Below are 21194 nucleotides of genomic sequence, written 5' to 3'. Positions count from 1 at the left end.
ATGCTTTACAAACAACCGTACTCATTCAACCAACTTATCTTAACCGAAATGACCTCAGAGACGTCTGAGAAAACTAATACCTAAAACCGAATTTACCTCAGAAATGTCTGAGCATCTTCAACTAACGAATTACTGACTAAAACCGAATTACCCTCAGAAATGTCTGAGCATATTTTCTTCCGAATAACCAACGTACTTCAGAACAATGGTCTGAAAATATACATGATTACTTAATAACTTATCATACGCGAAATCACTCATTAATTAATTAACCGCAATCATTCATTTCAAAATGTCATAGCAAAAACACGAATCACGAACGCATAAACATCTCGACAAACGCTTCACACATATCCCGAACTTTCAGTACCGGGTTCTAACACGAAAGCTTTTTGACGATCTGTCAAAAACGAAACACGAAATCGATCAACACAAAAAACGAACGCGAGCTGTGCTGATGGGATAGAGGTAAACTAATTCTACCTAATTTCTTCAAAATTAATGATTTTAACTGCGATTCGACGACGGAAACTACTGTGAAACGATTTTATGCTAACTATAAAGTGAATTGTGGATGAAATCTATGGTTAAAGATTGGAAATATTGAACAGATTTTGTGATTCCGGGCTATTGCAATTTGTAAACAAAGTGAAATTATTCGATTTGGGTCAAGGTCAACGAAGTGCATCATTGACCTATATAAGTTGCAAGCAATGCAACACAGCTCAACACGAATATAAACGGAACGAGATAAACAAAATTCTAATTGGATTTCTATTCTAGGTTTGTTTGACTTAGTCTACTGCCTAAAAGTGGTCTACGATGTGAGGAAACCTTTAGGATGACTTCTCGAACATCGGCAATATGTATTTTTCACCTCAAAGAGTGTTTCATTGCAAACTTTTGGTTTATGTGCCTATTAGGATGCACCGTCATAGCTTGTTGTTTTAAAGTTGCTTATCAGTTCGTCAACGATCGAGGGAACACTAGGACGTCTCAGATCGGACTGCATCGTTGCACCACAGATGTGTATTTTAGATTTGAAGTAGTATATGCATTACGCGGCCGTAATGCAGTCATAGCTTGTGTTTGTGGACAGAATATTTTTAGTCGACAATGTGAGGAAACAGAACTAGCTGACATCTCGAACATTGGACGTAGTTTAGGAACCTCATTGAGTATTTTCAGTAATAGTTTCGTTGTTTATGTACCTTTTCGCGAAGGACCGACATAGCTTTACGTATTACACTCGTTTCAAGAATGACCCGTGATAGCTTCCTGCTATTCGTTGGCCATCCAGACGTTCTAAGACGTAGGTGTTCGTACCAACGACTTCTTTCACGCGAACTTTCTCGAATTTGTTAGCAAACTTGCCTACGAAATTTCGAGACTTGTCTGAGAGATACATGGTCTTCTTGTACACCACGTCTCCTTTCTCGAACTGGTGTTTCCGATTAGCACGCAAGTTATATGGATGGCTGTACTTTTGGTACGCCTTAAGCAAGTTTTCCTTAACTTTGCTGTAAAGAAGTTCCATGTCTTTGCTGACTTCTTGGGGACTTTTAGGTGATTCGCTTTCTCGCAGGGCTTCGTACTCACTACCAGAACTTATCATATTTCGCCCAAAATTAAGGAAGTAGGGGCTGAAACCCGTACTTTCGTGAACATTAGTCCGTATAGCTTTCGCGATTTGGTGTACATCCTTATCCCAATCGCGGTGATCTTTTTCTCTGTTCAACGAGCATCTTATGGCTGTCACGATGACTCTATTGACACGCTCAGCCGGATTAGGGCTGGGGTGGTAGACGGACAGGGGCCAATGGGTCACGGAGAATCTTTGCAACATTTTCTGGAACAGCTCAGATTTGAAAACTGTTGCATTATCTGTAATGCAAATTGATGGTGCGCCAAATACATTGAAAATCATATTCTCAACGAAATTGCAAGTGGACGCAGCTGTCGCAGAACGCAAGCATTGTACCATGACGAATTTTGAGAAAAAGTCGCTAACCACAAGCAACCAAACATTACCTCTCTTGGACCTTGGATATGGGCCTAAGAAGTCCATTGATATTAGTTCCCAAGGGCGAGAGCAATGCTTGGGCTTTCCGCAGATTGGTTGAACGTTAATGTTGGGTGTTTTTGACTCACGACATATCTCGCATTGGCTGCAAAACCGCTTAACGTCTGAAGCTAAGCGTGGCCAATAATGCCTTTCGCGAATTTTGGAAAGTGTCTTGACGAACCCTAGGTGGGCTTCGCTGTGAATTCTTCTGATGATTTCTCTCCTTTCAACAACTGGAACAACGTATTTCCAGCGGAAGGATGGATCTTCAGATACAGTTGACCCAATTATATACTTATAGACCTTTCCGTCTGATATACGAAAATCGGGATAACGTTTGGGTACGGTTTGAACCATCTTAATTAGTTGGGTGATGTACGGGTCCGAACTAGATGTCACATCAATAGTGTTAACTGCACGAGAGAGTACATCGGCAGGTACGTTGTCGCTCCCTTTCTTATACTGCAAGAGCATGTCGTATTTTGAGAGTTTTAACGCCCATCGAGCAATTCTTGGAGACTTACTCTCGATGGACATAGTCTTTAGGAACGTTAGACTCATCGCGTCAGTTTGGATGATGAATTGCGACCCTTCAATGAAATGTTTAAAGTTTTCAATGCTCAAGAGAACTGCTAGGCATTCACGCTCTGTGGCACTATAGCGTCGCTGAGTACTCGAAAGTTTTTTGGAGTAGTACGCAATAGGTTTGCGTACTCCGTCATGAACTTGAGCTAGCACTGCGCCTACAGCCAAGTCAGAGCTGTCAGTCTCAATTATGAATGGCAATGAAAAATCTGCATTTGCCAATATGGGAGCAGATACTAAGGCCGTTTTAAGTTTTTGGAGAGCAGCGTCTGCCTCTTCAGTCCACTGAAACTTTTTCATTCCCTTTCTCAGCAGATTCGTAATAGGGGTTGTAATCTCCGAATAGTTTGGCAAGAATTTCTGATAAAATCCGGCAAGTCCTAATAACCGGCGAATATCTTTAACCGTTTTCGGAGCTGGGTAATCGAGAACCGGTTGAATTTTGCTTACGTCCATGGACAGACCTTCTTCCGATAATACGTAGCCTAGATATTTGATCTTCTTTTGGCAGAACTTGCTTTTTTGGAGGTTTATCGTTAATCCTGCTCTACGTAGTCTCTCTGCCACGATCTGAATAAGCCTTATATGCTCGTCGATACTGTTGGACACGATAATAATATCGTCCAAATAAACGTATACATATGGCTCTAAATCATGACCTAATACACGCGTCATCAATCGGGCCATGGTTGCTGGAGCGTTTGTCAACCCGAATGGCATGACAGTATATCGGTATAAACCTTTGTTCGTACGGAACGCAGTCTTGTCCTTCGCTGAAGTCTCGAGCGGCACTTGGTAGTATGACTCCGACAAGTCAATCACCGAAAAGTATTTTGATTTGGGAATTCTCTGGAGAATTCCCATCATGTTCGGGAATGGAAAGTCATCTTTCTTGGTACATTGATTCAGCCTGCGGGAGTCCAGGCATATACGCCATTTACCGTTTGCCTTTTTTATGGGTAAAAGCGGGTTGAGGAAATCAACTGGACCATGGCACTCCTCAATAACTCCTAACTTTTCCATTCGTTCCACTTCGGCATCGATGACACTTTCGACATTAGGTGACCAGCGATAATATGCAATACGTTTGGGTTTGGCATCTGGTAACAGATCAATACGGTGCTGTATCAACTGCGTCCTACCCAAGCTGCCTTCATGAGTTTCTGGTAACTGCTTGATCGCTTCAAATAAGGCTTCTCTTTCTGTGTCCGAAAGTAGATGTTCTGTACTAAGGTCATCTAAGGTTTCAAAGGTCTTCTGTGGTAATTCTATGGTTGGCATCTCCAAACTCTCATCGATGTTTTCCGTAGGATCCGACAAATTATTATCCAAACTAGGCACGATCTGGAAGCAAACTTCTTTACTGCGATCTCCAAAGTAGTCATCTGCAAATGGCATGGTGTTTGAACTACTTGTTTCATCTTGACCTCTTGCTACTGTTGCCGGAGATGGAGGAAGAAGTCGAAATCCAAATTTATTCAAGAAGTCTACGCCCAATATCAAGCATTTTGAAACTTCTGGAACAATAACTGTCTGAATCACATGAGTTTTGTCCTGATATGTGTAAGGTGCATTGACGAAGCCTAGGCATCGGTATGCTGTACCGTCAGCTGTCGAGATTTTAACAGCTATCGGATGAATTTTCAAACCCAATTTGTTAACTAAGTCAACCGAACTAATTATAGTTAGGCTTGCGCCAGTATCGGCAAGGCCTTCGATTTCTTCTGAGAGTATCTTGACTTTCAAGTGTGGACAACGATAAAACTTTGTGTTGATTTGATGAACATTATTGAAGATGTTATAGAAGGGTTTGGGAACCTCTGGATCGTTGCGTTGAGGGCAAGGATTCCCAGAATTGCCCACGCCTACTCGTTTTTTGGCAATTCCTCTTTTTGGCCTAACTCGTGTTTGTTTGGACACCTATAGGCCGTAGTATCGGCTAATCCACAGATGTGACAGAAGATAGTCTTTCTTTTATCGCATTCTCGCCACATATGACCAACGCCTTGACAATTCCAACACATCGTTTGCTTAGTTTTATCCTTGCTATCTCCGGGGGTTGGTTTGGTCACTGGAAATCGTTTATTGAATCTCGCCTTTAGAGCGTTCAATTCTTCCGTCTCCTCAAGTTCACGTTGTTCATCTTCGTAATTCTCGTCACAATCTAGTTGATTGATTGCTGGCCTCGAATGTGCTGCAGTAGAGTACAAATTCGACTCGAGAGCGTCAAATTTGAAGCATAATTGCGCCAAATGCTCAATCGAGTGAATTGGTTCTAACGCAAGTCGACGTTTGTACGATTGCTTCATATTTTCCACAATGACTTCAAACTTCTCAGCTTCAGTCATCTTTTTCATCATTCTTTGGGCTAGCATTTCCATTTCCGTAAGGTAGGCGCTGAATAACTCTGTAGGTTTTTGTTTTCTTGCACGCATTTCTTCGCGAATTATGCGATCCCGGTTGGGATTGTCATACCGCATCTTAAGATAAGATTCTAACATTTCCCACGACGTAAACTTTTCCTCATACGTTGTGTACCACACATACGCGCCATCTTTGAAGAGTAGGTGGGCGTGCATTCGTAACTCTGGTTTTGTAATATCATACGATCTACACAAAATGTCTATTTGTCGCAGAAAATCCGTGACAGGGACCGAATTGGTATCGCCAGTGAACTTCGGCCACTTCTCGATTATGCTGCACTGCTGATGCGGCAAACGTCTGGGGTAACCGCTAGCAGACGACCCGCCAGAATTCATCCGGTTCCTCGGAGCAAACGTGACGTTTCCTACCTCTGAGTTAGCTGCGGATCGGAAATCACTTCTTGGTCGGTTAGTGGAATTCATCGTATTCCAGCCACTTGGATTTGGAACAGGGGTACTACGATGTTCCAAAGTAGGACCAGATAACTGCAACGGAGGTGAAGGATCAGGGAATCTGAATGTCTGATTTTCACTGGTATTCCGATTGTCACGTAAAGCTTGAGTCCTAGGATGGAAATTCATTTCGGCCAGGTTATTCGAAAGTGCATCAACGGCTGGGTCCAACCGAACCGTTGAGAACCTCTGGCGAACCAACTGATCGAAGCATCTCTGGACGTACGTTGAAATCTCGGATACATGGACGTACTCATTATTCTGCAAATTTACATTTTCAGGTACGGCATTGGATACCGGACTAGACCGGATAGGGTTCGGAACTGGCGTTGACAAACCAGACCTTGAATGATCGATGGTCGCCGACATTCCCCGCAATGGAATTGTAGGACGGAACACGTTTGGTTCAATTACGGCTCCAGTCTCCACTCCGTGGACATTCGGTACATGGTCAAATGTAGGATCATCTCCATGTGCTATTGATGAAGGATTACCACACTGCTCAGGGGAGGCATCCGGTGGATTAGCTTGACGCGGAACCGCTTCGGTGGTCTGTGTTCGATCCAGGTTCCAAAAATTCAAAAGATTTTTAACGAGTGCTGGTATCACACCCGTCGTATCATCCGATCGTTCCATGTTCCCTCCAACCGCTTCTTCTGCCTCATTCCAGGCCATGAGCCAGGGAGACTCTTGATTACGCTGCGTAATCTCATGTTCAACAGCGGTATTTTCGGAAATGGATTGAGGTTCAATGATCACACTGAACGGTGCACCTGCGGTATTTCCGTCTGACCGAGGTACCTGAACTGTGGATTCAGCAATTGGTACTGAACGCACGGTATCGTCGAAGTTATGGCCATAGTAATGCATGGTTATCCTGGCAATCAGATCGAGTAAGTACTGCACATCTTCTTGCTGACGACGAGTACGGGGCTGGTAGCGTCGAATCCTTTGATGGTAGTGCACCAAGCGAGAAAGACATGAAGAATCAGATCCACGAAACAGGATGTCCGCAATCTCCTTCAACTTCCTTGGTACTGTGCAGAGGTCATCAATCATCATGTGCTCCGTTACTCGCACTAATCGTTCCGATTGTGGATCACGAAGTAACACACGGAGATCTCGTCTACGTTCTTCGAGCGATCCTCGCGTAGAATAGTCACGTAACAAAAGTTCATAATTAAGTTCACTTTCGTCCAAGTAACAAGCGTTTATTTTATACCACTCCATTGTCAAACAAACCAAAATTCAATTCATAAGAAGAAAAACTTAATTTAAAGATTTTTTTTTCAAATTCAAACACAATTCACTTAAAATTTTACACTAAACCGGAAATACTTATCACCGAAACTAATAACCGAAAACCAAAACTAATAACCGACCGAACTTAATCACTAATTACCGAAATTATCAATCAAACCTAGCCGCGCATGTGATGAAGAAACAAAATGAAATTGACAGAAAATGTTGAAAAAGTAACTGAAAATACTATGTAAGAGTTCAATTAAGCAATGAATTTAATTTAATATGTACAAAGCCAGTCAAAGAAAAATAATTAAATTGGTTTGAAATAGGAAACTATTGCTTTTCGAAGGCCCCACGTTGGGCGCCAAAATGTAACGTTCTACTCTGCTCCTCAAGCAACGGCTTTAGCGCCACCTTCGACTTCCGAAGGACCGTCACTCTGTCTAAGCCCGGTATGAGACCACCCTTCTCAGGGCAGGTCGCAAATAGTTCAATGCAGAAGCAAAAACTCTCCAAAATGGCACACACGAAAGGACAAATGAACGGAAATTTAACTACAAACCAACTGAAAACCGGAAACTAAACCAAAAAGAAAAGAAAAAGTCAACCAGAACTGAGCGGCAGAAAAAGTCTTAACTTAAGGAACCAACAAATCTAGATATTTACAAAAAATAAACGTAAAAGAATGGTAGAGTCGTTTTCAATCCGAACTCGAAATAAATATTATGAAACAAAGTCAATTTAAACGAATTTATTAAAAAAAAAATGAATTTAGAGAGTTATTTGCATAGGACCTATTCAAAACGTATGCAAGCTCTCAATTTATTGTGAAAATTCATTAGTACCTAGTATCTAGTCTGGTGACGTCACGCATTTAACTTTCTTATTCTATATATACAATTTTCGGATACTCTCAATCAGTTCAAAAGCTAGTGTGGATCTGACCTTAACTGCATCGGTGTGGTGCTCCAACGGCGATGGCTTGATCGTCCCTCGACGGCAGAAAAGTTTCGTCGGAATCTAATTGGAACGTGTGCTATTCGGTAGACTCGCGCGTGGGCACGATCATCAGGGTAGAAGCGTCCCTGGCGGTTGGTGGAGTGAGAGCAGGTTGTTGTTGCTCTACGCCTCACGCTTTGGCGAAACGAGTCCAATCGTCGATAACTCTACTCGATTACAGATCGACGAGTCGAGCACACACTTGGGCACAAGCTCACGTCTGAGCTTCTCGATTCGGGGGAAAGCTTGATTGTTGGACGAGATTTTCCACCCACAATGGCCCACTAGTCGAAACAGTCTTCGGCTAGACACAGGAAGGGACTCCGTAGTCGGAACACTCTTGGAACACGTGGACGATTCCCGATCACGTGGACTCGAAGTGACTCAGGACAATCCAGGGACAATTTGCACCAGCCTGGACCAGTTGCCCACGTTGGATGGGCTTGACGATGCCTATTCAACGTGATAAAATCACTAACTGAATCTACTAATGATTTTCCACTAAAGGCTTACCTGAATAGTCACAATAAATTCTTCACAACTATTTAATTTTTCACTGGTCAAACTATTCGAACTCTGAAAATTCATAAATACTAAAAAAACTCGATTAATCTTTTTGATCGAGTAATTACTGAAAACTCGCGAACTTACTTCGAATTCAGATTTTAAAAGTTCGAAAATTTAACGAAAAGCTTACTTTAATAACTTTTATTCACTTTCGGAGAAAGCTCACTACTTTGGAAAATGATCTTTACACTTGAACGAACTCCACCAGAATAAAATGGAACGAGCGCAATAAATTTGTTCGAGCCTTAAAGCTACGACGCAATTTCCACCTTATCGTGTACTCTCTTTTTTGTACGATGATTTTTATTGGTCAGCTCTGGAGAACTCAGAAGGAATCTAAAAATTTTCCACTGGTTCGCTTTCCCGATTGGTGATTTTAGCAAATTCAAAAGGCCAGGTACAAATTAATTAGTGGAAAATTCCGTAACTTATCGAATGTTCATAAGCGTCCATTTCATTCGCCTTTGGTTATGCACCGTGCGCAACACTTACTTAAGCTTTACTCTTTTGGGCACAAAAGCTACTCTTAAAGCTTGCTTATCTTTTGGTTATGAACAAAAAGGGAATATTCTTAGACTGGCACAAAACATATGAGTGTTACATGTTGGTTTCAGCGTTTCGATGGGTTCCCCATTCGCTTTCCGACGACAGTTGGAAATAAACCGCAGTGCGCTGGCAATCGATCTGATGAGAACATTCCATTTTGAAAATCTCGTTGCATCGATCAGCTTATCCGGGAGTATGATGTCGTGGAACAGATGTACAGCTCGCAATTCGATTTTTATATTCGCCGGCGGAAGTTTCTTAGATGGTCATAGTTCTTGGAGTTGATAGAGAAAGTTCGGTCCGCTAAACCACTCGGGCGACAAACCAAAATCACTCTTCCATTTTGTTAGGCTATCAGCAATGTTCATCCTCGAGGGTACCCATCTCCATTCGGACAGTTTCGTTAGGCTTAAAATCTCTCCGATTCTGAAGCAAACAAATTGTTTGTAGCGCTTTTGATCCGACGTCAGCCACGACAAGACAGTTTGGGAGTCAGTCCAGAAAAAAGTTTGATTTATTTGGAGAGACAAATTTTTCTTGATTGTGTGTGACAAGCGCGAGCCCAATACAGCTGCTTCCAGTTCTAGGCGAGGGATGGTGAGTTGCTTCAGAGGAGCGACTTTCGACCGCGCCATCACTAAGGAACATTTAATTTCTCCATTGATCTCTATCCGCAGGAATCCGGCACACCCGAAAGCGCTTTCGCCTGCATCACAAAATACGTGCAGTTGCACCGGTTCAAAATCCTTGGATTGCACTGTTCCGTAGTTGCTACGAGGTATTTTCAACTTAGAGATTTCTGGAAGCAGCCCAATCCATGATTTCCACTTTTTGAACGACTCTTCGTCAACTGCTTGATCCCAGTCGCACCCAGTTCTCCAGAGATCTTGGATAAGCATCTTTCCCAATGTGGTGAATGGAGCTAGCAGGCCCAATGGGTCGAAGAGGGCCATTACCGAGCTAAGGATTATTCTTTTTGTCGGCTTTTCAGGACGTTCTGCTGAAATTTCAATTCCTGATGGAACTGCAAACGACAGAGTATCTAGATGCGGATTCCAGATAACGCCTAGTACTCTTTCATTATCGGTTGCCTTATCTAGGTGAAAGTGTACCAATCCATTCGAATTTTCCTCTCCTATACCACTGAGTACTAATGACGAATTCGATGTCCAGTTTCTGACCTCGAACCCGGCTTTCGAATTGATAAACCTTACTTCTTTGGCCCTTCGTAGGGCCTCCTCTTCGGAGTCTAGACTGTCAAAGTAGTCATCCACATAAGTTCGGTCCACGATTGCAGAAGCAGCATCAGGAAATTGCGACGAATACTCCATGGCATTTAGGTTCTTTATGAATTGAGCCGAACAAGGGGAACATGTTGCCCCAAAGGTGGCTACATCCATAATGTAGACCGTTGGAGGTTGCGTGTAATCAAAGCGAAATAAGAACCGTTGCGCTTGTTTGTCGGCATCTCGAATGTGTACCTGGTGGTACATTTCGCGTATGTCGCCACCGATTGCGATCGGCCGTTCTCGGAATTTGCTGATCACTGCCGGTAGTGAAGTGAGAAGATCTGGGCCTTTTAATAATTTTGTATTAAGGGAAACGCCTGCAACAGTCGCTGCTGCATCCCACACCAATCGCACTTTGTTTGGCTTTCTCGGGTTCAGGACTACATTCAGCGGGAGGTACCAAACCTTGGAATTGTCTGCTCCCGAAAGCTCATGTTTGGTCGCCTGATGGGAGTATCCTTTCTGAACGTACGCCTCAATCTGCTGGTGCACCTCGGTTTGGAGCCATTGGTCCTTAGCAAGCTTTCTTTCTAGCGTCATCATTCGTCTCAGGGCCATCGGGTAGCTGTCTGGAAAAGTTACGCCTTCGTGACTCCAGATCAGCCCCGTTTCAAAACGGTCTCCGATGCGTTTAGTGGTGCGTTCTAGAATTTCCCTGGCTCGTAGGACGTCCTTCGTTTCCGGTAACACTTCTGCTTGATCGTGTGTGCTCTCAATAGTATATTGCGTTCTTAGCAGATCGTGGAGATATTGATTGCTGATCGGCTGAATCGCATGGTAATGTACGCATGCTTTGGGTGAAGTTCGTTGTTGATTTGGACCATATATTGACCATCCAAGGAGTGAACGGACCGCTATAGGTTCTCCGAAATTGCCCACTTTCGATTCCAGAGGAGCAAACAAATGAAGATTATCCAGACCGATCAATATGCGGGGAACGTCCTTGCCACAATCAATGATCGATAGTCCTTCCAAATGACGGTATCGCTTGATGATATCCTCGATTGTATCGTTCTGCTTGGGCAGAACTAGTTCGTTCACCGTACGCGCCTCCTTCAGCTCATACCGATTCGACGACCCTCTTGCCGAGATTTGAAGATCGATTTTTCGCGATGTTTCTTCGTATCGCTTCATATTTGCTGTCCAAGTAACCTCTAGTGGTTCTAAAACACCATCGGCTTCCAACAAATCAGCGATCGAGTCCTCAACTAGCGTTGTCGACGCGCCTTCATCGAGGAACGCTGCTGTTTGAACGGTTTGATCATTATAATACAACGTGATGGGAACGATGCGGAATATCACCGATCGAAAGGATTGTATGTGGGTGTTGTTTTCCACTAAAGCTAGTTGGACGCATTCAACCGCTCGATGTAACAGAGTGTGATGTCTCTTACCACAATTAGGCACGTTACAACGTCCTTTGAACGTACACTGCGCTTTTCCGTGATCGTTGAGGCAGAGTTGACACAGTTTGAACTTTTCGACGATTCCTAATCGTTCACTGATGCCAAGCTTGGCGAAATCATCGCAGTTTCGAATTTTGTGGTCGTTTCGATTACATACGACACACGGCTTTCTCGATTTTTGTTGCATTTCCGTTTGAAAACTGGCAGACCGGTTCGGTTGAGTATTATGAGCGTTGACGAATTCCTTTTTCTTTGGTTTTTCTTTCCATGGCGAACTAGATACAGATTGCTCTGCTCCGGTGAAGTCAGCTACCTCAGAGACTTCCGACACAATCTCATTGATGAAATCAGTGAAGTTCCTTAGCGGTGTTCCAAATTTACCGCGTTTGAACCGAACACAGTCCAGTTTGTATTCTGGCGGTAATTTGTTCACGAGCTCTTGCACGAGCATTGGGTTGCTCAAGTGATCGTGCAATCCGGCTGCTTCGAGATGATCGCAGAGTTGTTTGACTGTGATCCCGAAGTATAGGAATGTCTCGAGCTTGTCTAACCGAGGAGCCTGTGCCTTACGAACTTTTGCCACCAGGGTTTTCAAAAGCTTTTCTGGGTTTCCGAATAGCTTGCGAAGGTCCTCTATTACCTCGGGGACCGAATCCGGCATTAGAAGTCGGCTTTGTACAGCTTCTTTTGCAAGTCCTTGAAGGCTGTCCTGAAGTCTTTTCAGGTTGTCCGTATTTGTGAACCCACATGCGGCAGTCGTATATTCATAGCAGCTTATGAATAGAGGCCATACCTCTGGTTCCCCGCGAAATATCGGAAGATGTTTAGAGACAGCTTGTCGGGCTGCTAGCTGTTCTTGGGTCGGACCTCGGCCGATGTCTTGAACTTGATCGTTACCTTCCTGTCTTCTACGATTCAGAATATTTCTGAGGACAGTTTCCTCATGTGCTGTCAAATCGGGGCACTGCAGTAGTTCCAGAACTTCGCATGGAGTGTTAACTGATGCCTGATGTTGCTGGTGAGGTGAATTCTGGTGCATATGTTGACCGATGATGGTGGCTTGCTTCGACCCCGGCTCGTTAAGCTTCGCAGGTCTTTTTTTTTTTTTTCCTTCTAAGCAATGGGGGGATAATCTGCTCAACAGACTCCGGACCGAGGTCCGGGAGTGTGGGGTTGGGGACCATTTACTACGTACAAGCAGTAAACAGGACTACACCCCCGACCCACTAAACCATTTCCATTGCCGCCAAACCCTTCGTCTCTCCGGGACCACCAAGAAGGCATTGCTTCGGAGAGGGGCTATTGCACATCGCATCCTCCAGGTTAGCTGCGTAGCCATGCAGCAACGAACATCGATGACACGCTTATGGGGGTCCACCAAGGTAGCATGCTGGCGCATTGCCAGCTTCCCGGGTGGTCCTCACCTCCCATTGTCCGCTGAAGGCGGGCAGGGTCGACCACTAAGCCCGCGCCCAGCTGCACCGCAGGTATCAAGAACTGATACTGCGGGCTTCGCAATTTGACCTACTGAAGGCTCAGGCCCTATCAGCTAGCACCAGCTGGGATTGCTGACGAAGGGGCCTCCACCTGCCCCGAACAACCAGAGGATCGTACCCACCCAGTAGGCCGTCGCCACGACAGCAGCGCTACCAGGATGTTCTCCCCGCGGCCACTTAATCGCTGTAAGGGTCGATTTCGACCGTAGGGCACCGGTATGACCTACGTAGCCGACTGCGAACCCTTGGACCACCTGTTGATTAGCGTCTGCACTAGTCACTCCTCGAGTCCACACGCCACCTCCTTTGGAGTTCCGAGACGATGTGGGTGATAGCCGATGAAACGGCATTCCAGCCAAACTCGTCTGCACACATCCTCTGGACCAAATTGTCCGGAGTCGTGTCCCGACCGCATGTGGCAAACATGCGGTCACGCATTGTGCGGAAACGCGGGCACACGAACAAAACGTGTTCCGCCGTTTCCTCTAAACCTGCACAAACTGGACATTCGGGAGAACCCGCATGACCGAAACGGTGTAGATATTGTCTAAAGCATGCATGACCCGAAAGGACCTGTGTTAGGTGGAATGTTAGTTCCCCATGGCGCCTATTGACCCAGATATCTAACCTCGGAATCAACCTGTGAGTCCACACTCCCTTGGTGGAACTGTCCCACGCACGCTGCCATTTGACCATGGAAGCCAGTCTGGCAGTCCTGCGTATGCCTCTTGTGCCGCGCATTTCGAAGCACTCTATGTCTTCCATGATAAGGATACCAATAGGCATCATACCGGTGATGACACAAAGTGCATCGTGTGACACGGTACGGTACGCGCTCGCAACCCTCAGGCACATTAGCCTATAAGTACTCTCTAGCTTGCTACGGTAGCTATCGGTACTCAAAGCCGTGCCCCAAGCCGGGCCACCATACCTCAGTATGGACGAGGCGACACTGGCCAGAAGCTTACGCTTGCTGGCGTACACCGCAGAGCTATTGGACATCATCCGGGACAGTGCCACAATAGCTGTGGAGGCTCTCTTGCAGGCATAATCGACATGGCTACCAAAGGTAAGCTTGTCGTCGATCATCACCCCCAAGTGTTTGACGGAGCGCTTCGAAGTGATTGTGCAGTCGCCTACACTGATCACCGCTTGCTGCGCCGACTTTCGGTTGTTGACAACAACAGCCTCCGTTTTGTGGTGAGCCAATTCCAGTTTCCTGGAGCTCATCCACTCCTCCACAATTGCAATCGAGTGGGCTGCAGTCAATTCCACTTCTTCGATCGATTCACCGTAGACCTCCAGCGTAATATCGTCGGCAAAGCCAACGATGACCACACCCGCCGGGAATTTTAATCTCAACACCTCGTCGTACATGACATTCCATAACACCGGACCCAGGATGGAACCTTGCGGGACTCCTGAGGTTATGTGAAAGCACTTCCGACCCACCTCTGTGTCATAGACTAATACCCGATTCTGGAAGTAACTTCCGAGAATCTTGTACAGGTACTCGGGTATCCCCAGACGCAGGAGCGCATCAGCAATAGCCGCCCAACTGGCACTATTAAATGCATTCCTTACATCCAGAGTCACTACTGCGCAGTAGCGAATACCCCTCCTCTTACGCTGGAGTGCTATCTCAGCGGTTTTCTTAACCGCCAGAATAGCGTCTACAGTGGACCTCCCTTTCCGGAAGCCGAACTGGTTGCCTGAGAGACCATTTACACCCTCGGTGTACCTCGACAGTCTGTTGAGGATGATCTTCTCGAGCACTTTCCCCACCGTGTCAATCAAGCAAATTGGTCTATACGCCGACGGGTCACCGGGTGGTTTCCCCGCCTTTGGCAATAGTACCAGGCTCTGCCTCTTCCACGCATCTGGAAATACTCCCTCGTCCAGGCATATCTGCATAGCAAATCTGAACATACCGGGAGCCTCCAAGATTGCGACTTTGAGGGCCAGGTTTGGAACTCCGTCCGGACCTGGTGCCTTCCCCATGCTTAGGGATTTTGCAATCCCTACAAGCTCCTCATCAGTTGCTCTATCCTCATCACCAGCCCCAATCCCCGGCTGTCCTACAAAAGGAGGCCATGGGCTAGGGTTGTGGCGCGGGAAGAGCCCCTCGATGATCCCCTCCAGCATCTGTGGAGACTGCTCCGTAGGAGCAATTGCACCTCTTGTCTTCGCCATTACGATCCTGTAGGCATCACCCCACGGGTTCGCGTTGGCACTCTGACAGAGTCCCTCGAAGCAGGCCTTTTTGCTTGCCCTTATCTCAGACTTCAGCGCGACTTTGGCAGCGGTGAACACCGCCCGTCGTTCTTCACGCTCCTGCTCGGTACGTGCTCGCTGCATCCGTCTCCTGGCCCGTAGGCAGGCACGGCGCAGGTTCGCAATAGCTTGAGTCCACCAGTATGTCGGTGGTCTCCCATTCCTAGGGTGGACTTTTCTAGGCATGGTCGCATCGCATGCACGCGTAAGCACCGCTACCAGTTCGTCCCCGCTTAGGCCGAGTAGGCTACGCTCACGGCGGAGCGCCTCCCTAAGTACTTCATCATTGAAGTACGATGTCTTCCACCTACGAGGGCTTGGCCTTGACCTAGCCGCTTCCTCAACCCGCTGCCTGCTGTTGTTGTAGTCGATACTGTAGCGAACCGCCAGGTGGTCGCTGTGAGTGTAGCCATCGTCTACCCTCCAGTTCGAACTACTCGTTAGGCCAGGACTACAAAAAGTAACGTCGATAATCGACTCCGCTCCGTTACGGCTGAAGGTACTTTTGGCACCAACATTAGCCAGATCGACATCTAGCACGGCCAGTGCCTCTAGCAGGATTTGACCTCGCTGGTTCGTGTTACGGCTTCCCCATTCCACGGCCCAGGCATTGAAGTCACCCGCTATTACAACTGGCCTTCGCCCTGTCAGCGCGGTCGTCATACAGTCCAGCATCTGCGTGAACCGCTCGGTCGACCAACTCGGAGGCGCATAGCAGCTACAGAAGAGGACCCCGTTTACTTTGGCGATCACGAAGCCCTCGTAGGTAGTAGACACCAACTGCTGGACAGGGTATTTACCCGTTGTCCATATCGCCGCCATTTTTCCGGATCCATCCACGACCCAGTTGCCGTTGCCGGCGGGTACTCGGTATGGGTCCGATATGATGGCGATGTCCGTCCCCCACTCAGCAACTGACTGGTACAGCAGTTGCTGAGCTGCGTCACAGTGGTTCAGGTTCAGCTGCGTTACCTGCACTGTGATTTTTCGTTGATGGCTCGTTTGAAGGTCGGGCACCTTGAGCCTCCCGTTGGGTGATTGTTGTTCACGGACTTGCCGGAACAAATCAAGCACTTGGGAGGGTTCTTGCAGCCTAGTGCCTTATGACCTTCCTCACCACAACGCCTGCACAACTTAGTCCTATCAGGGCCTTTACAGCCCCAGGACTTGTGTCCAGGTTCCCTGCACCTAAAGCAGATCACTGGTTGCTCATGTATGTTCAGTGAACATACTGACCAACCAACCTTGATCTTACCTACCTTAGCGGACTTATTTGCGTCTGCCACAGGTAGGTGTACTAAGGCCACCTGAGTACCTGCCGGACCTTTCCGTAGCTGAACGGCGGTGGTGGGCACCTGCACTTCGCACTGTTGCCGCAGTGCCGTGACGAGCTCTTCTGCGTTAGTGATCTCGTCAAGGTTCATCACCTTCAGAGTCACTGACTGCGTCAGAGCCCTCACTTCAACACCAGCGCCAAGGACCTCTTCCGCCAAACTTTTGTAGGCGGCGCCCTTGCGCTCCTTGTCGCGCTTAAGCTCGAGGATCATTTCACCTGTACGAGTGCGTCTGACACTGCGTACGTCGGCTCCTAGATCCGCAAGCTTCGCGTCACTGCGCATCGCCTTCAGGACTTCCGAGTACTTGGACTCTTCCGTCTTGATGATGATCGCATCACCCTTTTCGCGCTTGGCACCTACCCTCCTACCTTTCTTAGGTCTGGTATCCCTGCGCTCCTGTTTCTCCTGTTTCTTCTTCTTCTTCTTCCTCACTACGGTTGTCCAGGGGGCGTCCCCCCCTGCTCCGCCCTGACCTGTGGTGATGGAGGACCTCTCAAAGGTCGCAACCCCCTGTTCCCATCACTCCGTGAGGGGCCAGCCTTTTCGGGCCCACCCTTCTCGGCTTTCCGGGACGCCTGGCTGGGGTCCGATTTTCCGGCACTTCTGCCGGTTTTCGGGGTCAGTATCCGCCTGGCCTTACGAGCGCCGCCGGGTAGCTCCTCCCCTGACGGCTGCCTCGCGCGCTTCTGCGATTGCTTGCTGTAAGCATTCGCTTCCACGCTTTTGGGGCTGCCCGCGAAAACGAAGGGTTCCGTCTGGGTAGACTTCGGCACCTTCAGTTCCACGGGTTCTGCCGCAGCCACAGTCACCATGGGTTCAGCATGGTTCTGCTTGGCCGCCAACATTGACTTACGAAGTCTAAGCAAGGCCTGCTTGAGGTCCTTGCTGATGTTAGACTTCGAGGACGCAAAGTCAATTATGGAGTCGAGCTGCTGTGCAGCCACTTCCATCGCAGAGAGCCCATCTCTACTTTTATTGATGGCCCTCATCAACCACGCTCCATCCATAACTTCACCCGATGCGTTAGTCGGGGATGAAATATGGGTTCCAGCACTGGCACTACGTGCACTGCTGCCTCCTCCTGCTTCTACTCTCCTCAACGGAGATCTAGCTAGCCCACTTCTTGCGAAGGGGTTCGCTTCCCTACTACTGCTACTACCTGCACTACTACTATTGTTTTGATTAGATATTGTACTCATTTTTGAATCCCACGAGTAGCACGGGAAAAGAGGTCCACCACGCCAGAGCCCTGCATTAACGCGGTAAGGGACAAAATACTGTGAGGGGTGCCCAGGTGCCCCACAGGCTCCGTTAATGGCCGAACATCTTTTTCACCCCTTCGACCATTCATTCCTCAGCACGGTTTTTCGCATCACACCTTGAATTGGGGTTACCCCGTTTGGTGGACTCTTACCACCGGAACGGGTTGTCCGTAGTTCTATTCTGGACGCCGGAACTACACGGCCAACAACAGCTTCGCAGGTCTTGGATGTTCCAAATCGACGTTCTGCTTGTAGTTTCCTACGGATTGCTTCACTGCTGAACTTGGAACTGCTATTTCCGGTACTCCTTTACTTTTTGGGTACGCACCACGAGGATCATTATTCATCGAATCCAGCCAATCTTTTGCTTTTGCGGCGGCTCCAGCATCTGACTCTCCATCATCATCCGATTCGCTTGGCTGATCAAATTGTTGACTAAGGTCAAGCTTGAGTTTGTGGAATCGGTTACGAAGCTCCTGTCGTCGTTGAAGGAATTCTTGTTCATCCCGAAGCTGTTGCTCAAGGAGTTGTTGTTCCTGCGCAAGCTGTTTATCCAACATTTGCTTTTTCTGCAACCGTTTTTTCTCCATCATCTCACGCTCCATTTCAAGCCGCTTTTCATGAAGGATTCTCTCTTCGTCTAGCTGTTTCGCTCTGTCTCCTTTTTCCTGTTGCAACTGAGCCAGCGACTCTTCGAAGCTAGCGACGATTGCATCCACTTTCCCAGATTCCGACCCGGTATCGCTTCTACTACCTTTTTTACCGGAAGTCTTCCTCGTCGTGGGCTTCCTGGGGTTTTTTGGTACCTGCAAGGAGTTGGTACATTTTGGGCACACCCACGGGTTTTCCTTGGCAGCTTCGGTCACATTAGCGCAACGATATTGGGCCCACAGGTCACAGTTGTCGCATTGGACCATGTCGTCTGCGCTATCATGGTCCTCGCACAACATACAGTTGCGACCTTCATTTCCCATCGCCTCCGATTCCTCTGGCATTTCAAGAGTCTCCGAATGTTGATCTTTAAGTTTGTTCGGATAGAAATGCAAACCGTCCTCAAAGCAGTCGTTAGTGATGACAGCTTAAAGCTAAAAAATAAGTTTTATTAGTTTTTTCGTAGGATTTTGCTAGGGTTGTCAGAGACTTACATCAAGTTTTTTTTCTGTCTTGAATTAGTAACCAGAAGGAATATCTTGCACTGGGAATTTACGGTTTCTTCGTAGGATTTAAGAACTAAATTAAGTAAATAGGGTATTTTGAGTATTTAAACTAATTTCGAAGCTGTTCCATAACTTACTTACTAATTAACTAGTGATTTAATCTTTGTCACTAGTGATTTTAGGTTATCAAATTCTTTAGCGCATCTAGGAATAAACAATTTATGATTATTTTATCCGTAATTTCAACAAATTCAATTGCTAACTCACACAGTGAAAAAATAAGAACTTAGGTGTCACTAATTGCGCTTAAATAATGGAAATAGAATAATAAATTCAGTAAATTTGGGAAATTTTACAAACTCCATAAACGTGTCTTCTCAATAGCATTAATTCCACTTTTGTTCTGTCATTCTGCTGTGCCTTCTACTCGCGTTTCTGCTGACAACTCCGATGACACACGCTGCTTCTGCTTTGGATCGCGATGGTCTATATTTCCCAAAGGGTTAACAATAATCTCAGCGATACAGGGTTGTTCCGATGTTTCGAACAAATCCACACCTCAAATTTTCAAGAGCACAAGACTTGATAACCAAACAGCGCTCCGCGTTGAAAATTTATCCCATTCATCACCACCAGCATGCAAGCAATTTGATTGGTTTTCAACGCGAACGATTGTCAGAATCTCCAATTTTGTGCACTTGAAATTTCAAAGTTTGGCTTCGTCGTATAATCACCTTAAAGAACAAACAAATTCAATCTCTAGTGAGAAACTTTTCACTTGCCCCATGTGATTAAAAAATTGATGGTGTTTTAATTTAGTTTTTTAGGTATACGTCGAATTAATTCTAAAACTTTTTTTTATTTCGGTTTGAAATTATCAAAGAGGACAACTTAGAAGTGGTATAGACAATTGTTTTCCGCAACATTTTTCCACCAAAAATATCAACGTATGATTGCACGCCGCCAACTTGTTACAGAGTAATAATTGACAGGTTAATAATCTTTTGCCCTATTATGCAATAATGGTTGAAAAATCTCAGGAATCTCTTGCCTACCTATCGTAATGTTCTGAATGGCCTCAAAGATTTACGCATGAGTTTAAAACTTTAATGCACATATTCAGTAAAATACAGAAATCAGTTTCACTTACCCCATTTACCTATTAAAAAAAGCCTTTGGCGTCATGCACAAATTACGTCGCGCTCCAAGGGGGGGAAGGGGGTCGAGCCAAGCGTGACAAGCCTCACAAAATTTTCGGAGCACTCATACAAAAAGTGTGACAAGGGGTGGGGGTCGAAAAAGTTGAAATTTAGCGTGACATAATTTGTGTACCATCCCTGAATAGTTCGACATTATGAAGGTCAACATACTCCAGTGTTGTACTGTGTTTTAGCTTCATTTTAATTTTATTTTTTTTTGTGTATAGGGTCGATGTACCAATAGCCGCATAGCTAAGAACAAATATTCATATAAAATTGAAAAATAACGCTAGCGTAATTATTTTTACATCATCTGAAAGCTTTTTATCTTGGTTTTGTGGGAAAAATATGAAAACTACGAAAACTCATATGTTTGTATTTATTATCGCTTGTTCCACTATAGGAATACATGTACCTATAGTAGCACTATTTCTAATTTCTGTTCCTATAGTAGCACAAGCATCACGGCGTTAGCAAAATACTAATCAAAACCGTATTTTTATAAAACTTTTATATTTTTCCTACAATATGTGTATAAAAAGCTTTCGTTTGATGTAAAAAAAGTTCTTAATTCATCAATTATTTCGTATAATAAAAAATAGTTTCTCTCAGTAGTGCTACCATAGGAACAATAGGTTTACTATAGGCTCAAGGGAGCTAAAATTTTAAGCAAAACTATTTTTTTCGATCATTTGTTGAACAAAATCAAGCTGTGTATCAATGGTACTTAGATAGATTGCTCCTGACCTTCATGTCAAAAATTATTTTAAAAAGATTAATAGCAAAACGGCCGTAAAAAGCCACTAGTGCGACTATAGGGGACTGTCCACTAAGGGAACACCGACCCTACCTACCGTTTATGTACATGAATTGCAGCTTGAGCAGCATGGT

This window comes from Aedes aegypti, chromosome 2, assembly GCF_002204515.2.
Source record: "Aedes aegypti strain LVP_AGWG chromosome 2, AaegL5.0 Primary Assembly, whole genome shotgun sequence".
Classification (NCBI taxonomy): domain Eukaryota; kingdom Metazoa; phylum Arthropoda; class Insecta; order Diptera; family Culicidae; genus Aedes; species Aedes aegypti.
Note: the sequence above shows the minus strand (reverse complement) of the source record.